The sequence below is a fragment of the Pelodiscus sinensis genome, chromosome 5, assembly GCF_049634645.1.
Source record: "Pelodiscus sinensis isolate JC-2024 chromosome 5, ASM4963464v1, whole genome shotgun sequence".
Taxonomy (NCBI): Eukaryota; Metazoa; Chordata; order Testudines; family Trionychidae; genus Pelodiscus; species Pelodiscus sinensis.
The window spans coordinates 119,150,672-119,164,435 of NC_134715.1; positions in this window are offsets into that span (position 1 = coordinate 119,150,672).

Here is a 13,764-nt window from a genome sequence, read left to right on the forward strand (position 1 = left end):
TAATAAAATGAAAACTATTGACATTGTCACCTGCTTTGGCGAAGTATCCAAGAACAGTAACAATGGATGCATCTTTATGTGGTTTAGATGTAGTGCTCACACAAAAGCAGCCAGAAGGAGACCAGAGATCTGTTGCATTCTATTAAGAAGCCTCACAAAAACACAGCAATGGTATGCTCAAGAAGAAAAGGAAGCTCTCACAGTCACTGGGGGCTATGCAAACGTGTTTGACTTGACTTCCAAGACAGGAACAGACCACAAGTCTTTAATGGCGTTATTGGGTCCAAAGCCACTGGATGACCTTCCACATAAGATTTCAGCTATGGCTGATGTAATTGGTTTTGACACTGACTATATACGTAGGAAAGCACTAATAGCAGCAGCGTAAGGAAGAAGAAAAGGCTTTAAAGAAAGATGTCAAATTCTACATTGACCATGTTGTGGCAGCAATTCTAGCATCTGCCAGCCAACTTCAGCAAACTAGAGATAAACAATTAAAAGATATGACTAGTCAGAAGCTGAATCAACTCTGCCAAAGATGGTGAGGGGGACAAAAGACTCAATTTTCCAACAGACTTACCATCATATTGGCAGGACTGAAATGACCTTCCCATGGTTGAAGGCCTGCATTTGTAAGGATAATGCATTCTAATCCCTATGGTATTTTGGGAAGAGTTGCTCTCCAAAATTCATGAGGAACACCAAGATATAAACATGTGCAGGGTATGAGCACAACAGCCTGTATGGTGCCATGAATAGGGAAATTTGGACTTTAGCAGAAGGCTCTGAGTTATATAATGGGGGGGAAGGGGAAAAATACCAGAACCAATATTCTCTACAAAGCTACCCAACAGGCACTGGCAACAGGTAGCCAGAGATTTGCTTTTCTGGAGAGAACACACAAATATCATTGTAGTCAAAAAATTCTCCAGATGTATTGAGTTGGCTATATCAATACAGACTTCATTAATACAGGCCATGCAGAAACTAAATGGCAATATTTGCAAGACATGCTGTTCCTGAGCTCGACATATCTGATAATGGGCCTCAATTTACCTCTGAAACATTCCTGGCATTTGCAAAGGCTTTTGATTTTGAACTTCATGCTAGTAGTACATGTTACCCCCAGAGAGATAGGGGAGGTGGATAAAGCAGTGCAGACTTTTAAAAAGATTTCTGCAAAAATCAGTGGATCCATATAAAGCACTCATGACACATGGATGAACACTACTTGTGTCTGGACTATCTCCAGCAGAACATCTGATGGCAAGATGACTAAGAACAACTTTTCCTGTGGCACTGACACAGCTTAAACGAAAGTGGTCCAACTTAAAAAAGGAATTTTGAAAACAGGATGCCGAAATAAAAATCTGTCAGCAACAAAACTTCAGTGTTTGGCATAGAACTAAAGCTCTACCTGAACTGAGACCAGCGAATAAAGTTTGGCTTAAAAGCCCCCAGACATTTGCAACTGTTTGGAAATTAGCAGACATTCCAGATCCTACTTAGTGAAGACTCCAAAAAGGATTTCTCTGGAGGAACGGAGTTGATCTTTGTATTTCCCAATACAATGAAGATCAGATCTGGGACTTTGCTGCTGCTCTGTCAAGAAGAGAGCCCCTTCTACCGGGAGCTCCAGTGACAAATTCAGCAGAAGTGAGAACATGGGCTGGAAGACTGATCAGATCTGTCCTTCCCCCTCACCCTGGCAAAGAACTGATCTTTAAATATTGCTCAGGACTGTTTTAAATGCACTTGACAAGAGGACATAGCAGTTTTAAGGAATCTGAAATATATTTTAAGTTTTTACATGTATATACGTTGATTGTTAATTTAGAACTTTACGTAAAGAACGTGTAGTGGTTATAGATTGTCTGGTCCTCCACAGTTATCAGAGAGGACCATGATATGTTGCATCAGGGAGCTTAATAAATAAGGAAATGTCCTGGTTGGAGAGTTCTCTGGCTGCTGTTTAAAGCAGGACTCTTTGTGTTTATGTCTTCACATTACAAATATGATTTTGGCCCTTGTTGCAAGTAGTCTTGTGATGATATAAAAAACTTAGGTGTTGACTCTGTGGATGTGCCAAAAATTAGTAGGAGCTTAGCATACATCAACAGCCAGATTTCTTCCTTCCCCCCGCCACCCAGTGCCTGCCACCCACTGGCAGCCGCACTGATCAACTCCCCCCTCCCTCCCAGTGTCTCCCAGCTGCTGTGTTCAGCTATTCTGTGGCATACAGGATGCACTGCAAAGGAGGGGAGGAGCAAGGATGGGGTGGAACTGCACAGGAAGGGATGGGGCAGAGGTGGAATTGAGACAGAAAGAGGTAGGGTAGGAGTGGGGATTTGGGAGAAGATTTGGGGGTGGGGCTAGGGTGGAGCAGAGGTAGGAAGAGGTGAGTGCTTGGGGAAAAAGGTCAAGGGGAGGCAACCCTAGGGCCTGGAGGGAGCTAACATCTGTGATAAAAAGTTCCAAACTTTATATGCAGAGAGCAACTCTTTCTCTGTAGTCCTGGGGAGCTTATACTAAGCTTCAAGCCAAGAGGCCATGACAGTTCTAGTCCCAGCACTTTCAGAGATTAGATTAAATGCTTCTCAAAATTCTTTAGCAACAGGGTCTCATGCTCCTAGTGGGTGAAGGAGGAGGAGACCATGACCTGTTCATACATAACCGATAGCCTGGTTAAGGTCACTTCAGTCAGAGTTTGGAACAGACTGTAGGTCTCTTACACAACACAGACAAATCTCATCCAATTTGCTACACAGGTTTTCAGAAAGAGATTAAGTGCTGCTATAGCCCATGCTGAAATGGTATGGCTCTGTCACCCTATGAATCATGTCTCAAAAATCAGAAGACAAATTAATGCAATTGGCTTCCTTTAAAAGAAAAACCTCTTGATTTTTAAACTAATCTTGTTATTTTAGAGAGCCTAACTTTTGATTTTTGAACTTTTAAGGTAGACAGTTCAGTCATGTAAATACCCATACTACTTGCGTGCTCACTGGTAAGGCACATACATATCAGATGCACACGTGACCTTGTCTTACATGAGTGCCTTTGCACATGCATTTTTTTAAATACAGGCCATTAGTGTCAAAGAGACTAAAAAAAGGAAGCTAATATTCAAGACCAGTGATGGAAAATGAAGTTGCCAATATAGCCAGGCATTGCCATTCATGTTTTTCCATTAATGTGACTTTACAAAGGCGAGAAGTAGTTCCTTTGTATTGCAGCAGCAATGGCTTCTCGGGCTTGAACAGTGAAGAATCTTGTGGCACCTTAAGGACTAACTTATTTCTTTGGGGATCAGCTTTTGTGAGTAAAAACCACTTTATGAAATGCATCAGAGTAGAAATTATATATTCCTGCCTCTGTAATTTCTAGTCTGATGCATTTCATAAAGTGGTTTTTCCCCACAAAAGCTGATGCCCAAATAAATCTTTTAGTTTTTAAGGTGCCACAGGACTCCTCATTGTTTTTGCAGATACAGACTAGCTGAGGGTATGTCTACACTGCCACTCTAGTTCGAACTAGGGTGGCTAATGTAGGCATTCGAACTTGCAAATGAAGCCCGGGATTTAAATATCTTAATCTGCATGTTCCCAGGCGCCACCATTTTTAAATGCCCCGTAGTTCGAACTATCTGCCTGCGGCTACACGCGGCACGGATTAGGTAGTTCGAATTAAAGCTCCTAATTCGAACTACCGTTATCCCTCCTGCTTGGTAATGAGAATGGCAACTGAGTTACATCCTCTGACACAAAGGTAGCCTATAGCACACAGCGAGAAACAGGCTAAATGTTCACCATCGAAAGCCCCAAACTTTCTGAACAATACAGCCCAAATACTAACAAGAGCTACAGCTATTGTGGAGTATCATACTGGACATATTAAAATGCTAATATACCTAAGAGAGAATCTCTAGCTCCCTCACTACTTTAGTTTCCACTCACTGCAGAAATAAAAATAATACTGACCTCCTGTGATTCATAGAGGTATTAAGGTCTAAACAATGGCCAAAACTCTTCAAAATTACCAACAGAGATGGCATTGTCTGGAGTCCCGAGTGAAGTGTGTAATTGCGCTGCTCCAACAGCAAGCCACTAACCTAGTGGCTGAATGTCAAACTCCAGTCAGACTACACCTGCAAGATGGTGGCTCAGCAAGAGGGGAAGCTATGGCACATCACTGGAAATGGTGCTGGGCCATTGTGCTGGGGGTGGGCCATAGCCACGCTCCCTCTAATGATTCTCCACAGTCTCCCCTCATACTGAGCCACTGTGGAGCATCATGGGAGACCAGGGCTGCTGAAGCCTCCCAGGCCCTTTAAATTACCCCTGGAGCTCTGGGTGGCATAGGCCGGGTAGTGCTCAAGGGCTGGCTGGCCCTTTCATCCAAGGCCCTCCGGGGGCCTGGGACAACCCTCTCCACCTTGCCCAGGGCTCAGCAATTCTTTCAGCAGCGCTGGGGGAGACAATCAGCCTGGGAGCTGTCCCATAGAGAATGGGGCATGAGATACCTCAACTACAAGTCCCAGGAGGCACCACCATGAAATTTCTTAATGAAAATGTTCAGATTTAAACTGAAAGACATCAGCCAAAACTGTTCACGTTGTGATTTTTTTCCCCCAAAGTCAAAACTTTCCACTCGAAGGCTTCCTTCTCCTTCTGTTTTTCAAATCAGATCTACTTAAAAACTAGTGAAAGGCATCATCACTCCTCACTTGGATGGCTTTAGCTGTCTAGCTATGAGCCAAAAACCCCACAAACTGGGCAATGTCGCCAAAAGTGAAAACACCTCATTTGTTGAAACCTCCCCTCTCAAAGACACTTTGTCCACTTTTCAGAATGAAGAGTCTATTCTGCCAAAAGACCATACACATAACATTCCAGGTGGATTGTTATAGTCTGAGAAAAATTAGGGTGAAAAAATCAATCTTGTAATGGTCAGCTACTGTAACATCAATCTTAGCTATTTCCCTCTACAAGACACCCATAGGAAAACAAGCCCACCACAAACACTATATTTTGTAGCTTAAACAAATAGCTGAAAACAGAGTTTTCAGTATTTTAGCCACACAAGTTGTATGCACAGACATAAGTTTATTTTAAAAAGCATAAGATTTTTCATACACGTGAACTCTATTTGAGCTTTCTGGCACCGGGATATGTAAATGTTTATTCATCTTGATTGGCAGGGTTGCTATATTGGCAGTGAGAAAATATGGTTGGCTACTATACACCCTCACATATTGTCTACCTGTTTCCTGTTACTTCTCTCCCCATTTGCCTTCTTCCATCAAATCTCGATCTCTCTTATTTCTGCTGCTGGCTCATCTCTCTCCTCCTTTGATAACATACTTGCCCTTTCACAGGCAGTGTACCTATTGGTGAAAATCAGTAGGATTTGAATCAGCCCATAATGTGGCTTGCTTCCAGTTAAAGTGATGTAACATTCAATAGACAAGTTTAACCAGGAGTAGGGTCTTTAAATTCTGTGTTTGAGATGAGGTTTTCTCTCGGAAGATGGTATAAAAATTCCTCAGTAATATGCTTATTTTTAACTTTTGAAGGCTCAATTTCAAAACCTTAATCAGATATACAATATTACCTTTGTATCTCAGATTGGTGCTGAAGTATGTAAAGTGAACTTTTATTTCCCTACTCTTAAATCAACATTGAACGTTTGAACAAGATTTGGGCTATCTACAAAGATGCTCCAACTGAAAATTGGCCTAGTTTGTTGGCAACTTGACTGCCGTTTAGCCCTGTCTGTTACTCCCCACTCTTGTCTCACAGGATAAAACCTGACTAGACAGATTCTTCTCCAAATTCTAGGGCTAAATTCTGACCTTCCAGGTAAGTGTCTGCGTGCAATTTACGACAAATTTTGGCCTGTTGTTGGCTGTTATCATCAGTCAATAATTTTTTTATTTTTTGGTAAACATAAGGCTGTTTTTTTTTTTCCTATCAAGAGTTTTATATAGCAATGGCAGGGAAGAGAGAGTACAAAGAGAAATGAGGTCATTTTGACCTATTCGGCACCAAAAATCTTGGCAATAGTTCAGAAAGTGCCTGCGCATTGTAAAACCTACTGAAAACATTGCAGTTCTACAGTGCTTTGATCTCTTACTATTCAGTCAATTACAGGGCGGGAATTTTCAAACAGAAGTTTTTATTTCAGTTGCCTTAAAATTAATTATTTTTTAAAGGTGGGGGATGGAAAGCACCATGGAAAGGAAATAACTGGGCACTAGTTGTGCATTTTGCATGTGTGTGTGTGTCCGCGTGCACACGTGCTGGGAGAGAAACGTCAGATAGTCAGTTTGATATTATTATGCAAATGCTGGGAGTGTTCTGAGTGCTATACAGGATACTGAAGATGACATTGTGACCTGTTCTTCCTTGCTCAGACATCCAGTTTACAATTTATAATGATGCTGTCTAGTTCTAATAGGTAGATTTCATCCGTAGATATTAAAGTTTGTCATGAAGGGGATATTCTCATTTTTCTATGGGGAAATTGAGGCACAGCCCAAGTGGAATGATTTTCCCAGGGCTATCCAGCAACACGGTGGTGCAACTACAACTAGAATCCAACTCTTCTGAATCCCAGCTCAGCACTTTATCTACTAAGAAGCACTGCCTTACTTTAGTGACACTCTTCCTGACAAAAGTGAAAGAGTGAGCCTGCATGTGATATGTGGGGTCCATTTTTGCCACTCTTATCCATGCTGAGTAATGTCAGTAAGACTATTTGGAAATAAATTACTGTTGAATGTGGGAAAAGTGATTGAATCAGATTCTAGGGATTAGATTTTAAATAGGCATTGAGATGCCTAGCTCCCTTTGGTTTGGGAGCTAGGCAACCAAATACCCAGTAACTATCTAGGCCTACATTGCTAAGGAATCAATGAGGTAGGTATTAGGATATCCACTTTCAGATAAGAAAAACAAGATAGAAATCCCACAGGGAATGAGTTGCTAAATGAGAAACACAACTGAATCCTGACTTTTCAATGCCATAAAACTAGGAAAGCACGCATGCTGTTGAGCACAGACAACATTTCAAATGTTTATTATAACCCCTGTTTTCTAAAGGTCTTGGGACACATTTAACATTCAGGTAATGGCTGGGGGAGCAAGTCCTTTGAATCTATGCTTAGGGTAAAGGAGTGGCAGCTCTTATGATACTCATTCCTGTGGATCGTCTATGGCCATGTCTACACTTGCAGTCAACCGACAAAACTTTTGTCATTCACGGGTGCTTAAAACTCCTCCCCCTCTTGAAACAACAAAGTTTTGCCAGGGAAAGTGAAAGTATGAATGCTGCATTGTTGGCAGGAATGCTCTGCTGCTAACAAAGCAAAATGCCCTCATTGGGGATGCAAGTATTTTGTTGACAAAAGAGATCACAAACAGCGTTCATACACACTGACTTTTAGAGACAGGGCTGTGTCAACATAGTCTTGGGGTACAAACTGCATAACCTAGGCACACCCTACATTTCTAAGGCCTGGTCTACACTAAAGGAGAAAACCGACTTAAGAGACGCAACTCCAGCTACGTTAATTACGTAGCTGGAGTTCTATCTTAAATCGCATTTTGGTGCCATCCACACAGCGGGAAATCGACGGGAGCACACTCCCCTTTTGACTTCCCTTACTCTTCATAAGAGCAAGACTACTGGCACCAACAGAAGCGCTCTCTCAGTTTGAATTACTGTGTTTTCACTCAACCTGCTAATTCAAACCCCGAAGATCGACTGTGGCAGCGTCGATCTTCTCTGTAGTGTAGACAAGACCTAAGAAAGAATGAAACTCCCAGAAAGGAGCTGAGTGGGTCCAATGATTAGGCTGAACCAGAGGGGCACGTCCAATGTTCAGATTTCCAAAGAATCTTTGTTAATGGGGGGTCTCTTAACAGAGGCCTGACTGTTCTCAAATTTCATCTTTCCTTAAAAACTGTCAGTTTTTAATTCTAGATTAGAAAGTTTATGTATTTTGAAGCGGTGGACATTTTTATTTAAATGCCGCGGGGGATATTTAAATCCCCCGCGGATTTCCCTATTACGACCTGTGAAATTAACATGCCCCTTTCGGAAAAGGGGCCAGTGTAGACGTAGCCTTATAGTTTTGTGGGAATGTTTTCTCCTCTTTCTTTTCTTTTGGTAGAGTTGCCTTAATTTAAATGAATGTACACTATAAGAATGTATTTTGTATATTTGTATTACAGTTTAGTATAAATTGTGGGCCTAATTCTCCATTACTCTGCCTCAGCCACCCCAGTGCTAACTATTCCAATTTGGTAACTATCTACAAGGGGCACACAAGGGGCACAGGGCAAGGAAGAAATCAGGCTCTCTGTATTTTAACCGTATTTGCTTCACAAAAGAAGATGCACTGAGCAGGGTAGGAAAGGAGCTCTTCAGAGAGGAACATGACTAATGAACATGTCCTGTCTGAGGTGTTGTAGATATTAGTGAAAAAAACACATTCCTGACTGATGTAGCGATACCAGTTTAAAACTTTGTGCACATAAAGCTATGTCAATGGAAGAGCGCTACTGTCTATCTTGCTAACATTGTTTGAGATATTGGTGCCCTTACACTGAAGGAAATACCCTCTTTTGTTGGCATCTATGCCACAGGGCTATGCTGGCATACCTGTGCCGTTGAACAGAATGCCTATAGAACAGAACAGTCTATATGTTGGCATAGACTTAGCCTGTGGGTAAAGTCCCATGTACACAAGTGAAACAGTGGAACCTTTATAACAGAATTCTTGAAGCAAGCTAGAGAGTGAAGAATTCATCTGCTCACATACTCATTCTTCCTGTACAGCTTTCGTGCTGTGTCTCTGCTCACAAACAGGGAGGAACTAATAGGGGAAGTGGAGGTGGGTGACAACCTGGGAAGCAGTGATCATGAGATGGTAGATTTCAGGATCCTGACCAAAGGAAGAAAAGAGAGGAGTAAAGTACACACCTTGGACTTAAAAAAAGCAGATTTTGACTCCCTCCGAGATCTGATGGGCAGAATCCCCTGGGATGTTAACATGAAGGGGAAAGGAGTCCAGGACAGCTGGCAGTATTTTAAAGAAGCCTTATTGAAGGCACAGAAAGAAACCATCCCGACGCGTAGCAAGAGAGGCAAACATGGTAGGAGACCGGACTGGCTTACAGGGGAAATCCTTGGTGAATTTAAGCACAAAAAGGAAGCTTACAAAGAGTGGAAACTTGGACAAATGACCAGGGAGGAGTTTAAAGGTATAGCTCGAGAATGCCGGGGGGTTATCAGGAAGGCGAAAGCGCAAATGGAATTGCGACTGGCTAAGGATGTGAAGGATAACAAGAAAGGTTTCTACAGGCATGTTAACAAGAAGAAGGTGATCAGAGAGGGTGTGCGGCCCCTAATGGATGAAGGAGGTAACCTAGGGTACGTCTACACTACAGCGCTAGTTCGAACTAACTTAGTTCGAATTAGTTAATTCGAACTAAGCTAGTTCGAACTAACGCATCTAGAACTAAAAACTAGTTCGAACTAGCGTTTTGCTAGTTCGAACTAGTAAGTCCACATTGAGTGGACTCTGAACAGGGCTTAATGATGGCCGGAAGCAGTGCCGGCAGGGCATAAAAGGAGGACTTAGAGCATGGAGATGCTGTCTCAGGCTAGCCGAGGGCTGCGCTTAAAGGGTCCCGACCCCCACCCCGGACACACAGTTCTAAGGGGTGCCCCGCTTGCAAAGAAGTTCTGGCTTGGAGTGCCCTGAGTGCCCACACTGGGCACATCACACCACTCGGCCATCAGCCCGGCTGCACTTGCCGCAGGCTGCCATCTGGGGAGAGGGAGTAATTGGGGGGCTGCAGGAGAGCTTCCACCCCCAGAAGCCCGCAGAGCCAGCCCAGTCCTCCCCATCGGGGGCTCGTACCCCATTCCTCCCTCACCTCCTTCCACTTGCCCTTCCCTAGCCCCCCTTCTTATTGATGTACAAAATAAAGATAACGTTTCTTCCAACATTGACTCTGTCTTTATTGAACAAAACTGGGGGAGACTGGGAAAAGGAGGTGGGAGAGGGGAAGAGAAAGGCTGGGAGAGGGGAGGGCAACTAACATGATCAGGGGTTGGGAACAGGTCCCAGATGAAGAGAGGCTACAGAGACTGGGACTGTTCAGCTTAGAAAAGAGGAGACGGAGGGGGGACAGGATAGAGGTCTCTAAAAGCAGGGGTTGGGTGGAGAGGGTGCATTCACAAAAGTTCTTCCTGAGTTCCCATAAAGAAGGACTAGAGGACACCAAAGGAAAGGAATGGGTAGCAGGCTTGAAACTAGTAAGAGAAAGTTGTTGTTCTTGACAAAGCAAATAGTTAACCTGTGGAACTCCTTGCTGCAGGAGGCTGTGAAGGCTAGAACTAGAACAGAGTTGAAAGGGAAGTGAGATAAAGTGATGGAGGTTGGGTCCATGGAGTCCTATTAGCCAGAGGGTAGGAGTGGTATCCCTGCCCAAAGTTTGTGGAAGGCTGGAGAGGGATGGCACGAGACAAATGGCTTGGTCATTGTCTTCGGTCCATCCCCTCCAGGGTCCCTAGGGTTGGCCGCTGTTGGCAGACAGGCTACTGGGCTAGATGGACCTTTGGTCTGACCCAGTACGGCCATTGTAAGCTCAGGGCTCAGTGTCGGGGGTCTCAGTGGACCCCCTTGATTTTCATGCACACCTGGTCCTGGGTGGCCAGGCTGGCAGCTCTCCTGCCCTAGACGGCCACTTTCCTGTGCCTAGTGCGGAGATCGTGGACGAGGTCCACGATGTCCGCACTAGCCCAGGAAGGTGCCCGCCTCTTGCGGTCCAGGGCAAGCTCCCGGGAGCCGCCAGCCTGGTCCCGGCAAGAGGGGGTGGGCTGGGGGGCATCGGGTGGGTGGCTCTGTGCCGTGCCAGGTGCAGAGTCTGCTAGCTGGGTGCTGGCAGGCTTGCACCTGGCACGGGCACCGTAGCCAGCCCGTGCCCCTTTAAGGGGTCCGGGGCCGGGAGGGGGGCATAGAGTTTCCCTGGTGTTGGCCATAGTGGCCACCAGGGAAACCTGGGGAGGGCTAGCCTCCCACTAGTTCGAACTAAAGGGCTACACAGCCCTTAGTTCGAACTAGCTAGTTCGAACTAGGCGTTAGTCCTCGTAAAATGAGGTTTACCTAGTTCGAACTAAGCGCTCCGCTAGTTCGATTCAAATTCGAACTAGCGGAGCGCTAGTGTAGCGCATAGGAAAGTTAGTTCGAACTAACGTCCGTTAGTTCGAACTAACTTTCTAGTGTAGACATACCCCCAGTGACAGATGATGTGGGGAAAGCTGAAGTACTCAATGCTTTCTTTGCCTCTGTATTCACGGACAAGGTCGGCTCCTGGACTTCTTCATCCCATCTTGCGTCACTTAGCGCAGATGGACAGCCTGTGGTGGGTAAAGAACAGGTTAGGAACTATTTAGAAAAGCTAAATATACACAAATCCATGGGCCCGGACTTAGTGCATCCGAGGATACTGAGGGAGTTGGCAAATGTCATTGTGGAGCCTTTGACTATTATCTTTGAAAAGTCATGGAGATCGATGACTGGAAAAAGGCAAATGTAGTGCCCATCTTCAAAAAAGGGAAGAAGGATGATCCAGGGAACTATAGGCCGGTCAGTCTTACCTCGGTTCCTGGAAAAATCATGGAAGGGATCCTTAAGGAATCCATATTGAGGCACTTGGATGAGAGGAAAGTGATTAGGAATAGTCAGCATGGATTCACAAAGGGAAAGTCGTGCCTGACCAATCTGATTAGCTTCTATGATGAAGTAACTGGCTTGGTGGACATGGGGAAGTCAGTGGATGTTATATACCTTGACTTTAGCAAGGCTTTTGATACGGTATCCCACAATATTCTTGCCAGCAAGTTAAGGGATTGTGGATTGGATAAATGGACGGTAAGATGGATATGAAGATGGCTAGAAGGCCGGGCCCAGCGGGTAGTGATCAATGGCTCGATGTCAGGATGGCGGTCGGTTTCTAGCGGAGTGCCCCAAGGTTCGGTTCTAGGACCGGTTTTGTTCAATATCTTTATTAATGATCTGGATGAGGGGATGGATTGCACCCTCAGCAAGTTTGCAGATGACACTAAGCTGGGGGGAGAGGTAGATATCCTTAAGGGCAGAGATAGGGTACAGAATGACTTAGACAAATTGGAGGATTGGGCCACAAGAAATCTGATGAGGTTCAACAAGGACAAGTGTAGAGTCCTGCACTTGGGACGGAAGAATCCCAAGCATAGTTACAAGCTGGGGACCAACCAGTTAAGTAGTAGTTCTGCAGAAAAGGACCTGGAGGTTACAGTGGATGAGAAGCTGAATATGAGTCAACAGTGTGCCCTTGTAGCCAAGAAGGCTAATGGCATATTAGGTTGCATTAAGAGGAGCATTGCCAGCAGATCCAGAGATGTCATCATTCCCCTTTATTCGGCTTTGGTGAGGCCGCATCTGGAGTATTGTGTCCAGTTCTGGGCCCCCCACTACAAAAAGGATGTGGACGCATTGGAGAGGGTCCAGTGGAGGGCAACCAAAATGATTAGGGGGCTGGAGCATATGACTTATGAGGAGAGGCTGAGGGACTTGGGTCTGTTTAGTCTGCAGAAGCGAAGAGTGAGGGGGGATTTGATAGCAGCCTTCAACTTCCTGAAGGAAGGTTCCAAAGAGGATGGAGAGAGGCTGTTCTCAGTAGTCACAGATGGCAGAACAAGGAGCAATGGTCTCCAGTTGTGGTGGGAGAGGTCCAGGTTGGATATTAGAAAAAACTATTTCACTAGGAGGGTGGTGAAGCACTGGAATGGGTTACCTACGGAAGTAGTGGAGTCTCCATCCCTAGAGGTGTTTAAGTCTCGGCTTGACAAAGCCCTGGCCGGGTTGATTTAGTTGGGATTGGTCCTGCCTAGAGCAGGGGGCTGGACTTGATGACCTTCTGAGGTCTCTTCCAGTTCTATGATTCTCTTGCAGGGAGAATAGTGATGAGCATAGTTGCTGACTCCATGGATGTTCCAGGGCTCAAGCACCCACGCACACACACACAAAAAAAGGAGGGAGGGGAGAGGGCCTGCATCCGCAGGGCCAGATTAATCTTTTGTTGGCCCTGGTGTCTATGGCTCTGCTCCTTACACTGCTTTGGGGTCCCTCTCTGCCACTCAGCCTTTTCCCCACATTTGTCTCGTGCCATCCCTCTCCAGCCTTCCACAAACTTCGGGCAGGGACACCACTCCTACTGCCTGGCTAATACCACTCCATGGACCCAACCTCCATGAATTGATCTCACTTCTCTTTAAACTCTGTTCTAGTTCTAGCCTTCACAGCCTCCTGCAGCAAGGAGTTCCACAGGTTGACTGTTTGCTTTGTGAAGAACTTTCTGTTATTAGTTTGAAGCCTGCTACCCATTCCTTTCCTTTGGTGTCCTCTAGTCCTTCTATTATGGGAACTAATGAAGAACTTTTCTTGATGCACCCTCTACACCCCCCTCATGCTTTTATAGACCTCTATCATAGCCCCCCTCCATCTCCTTTTTTCTAAGCTGAAAAGTCCCAGTCTCTTTAGCCTCTCTTCATATGGGACCTGTTCCAAACCCCTGATCATTTTAGTTGCCCTCCCCTCTCCCACCCTCTCTCTTCCCCTCTCCCACCTCCTTTTCCCAGTCTTCCCCAGTTTTGTTCAATAAAGAGAGATTCTATTTTTGAACACAATTGTCCTTTATTTTGTACATC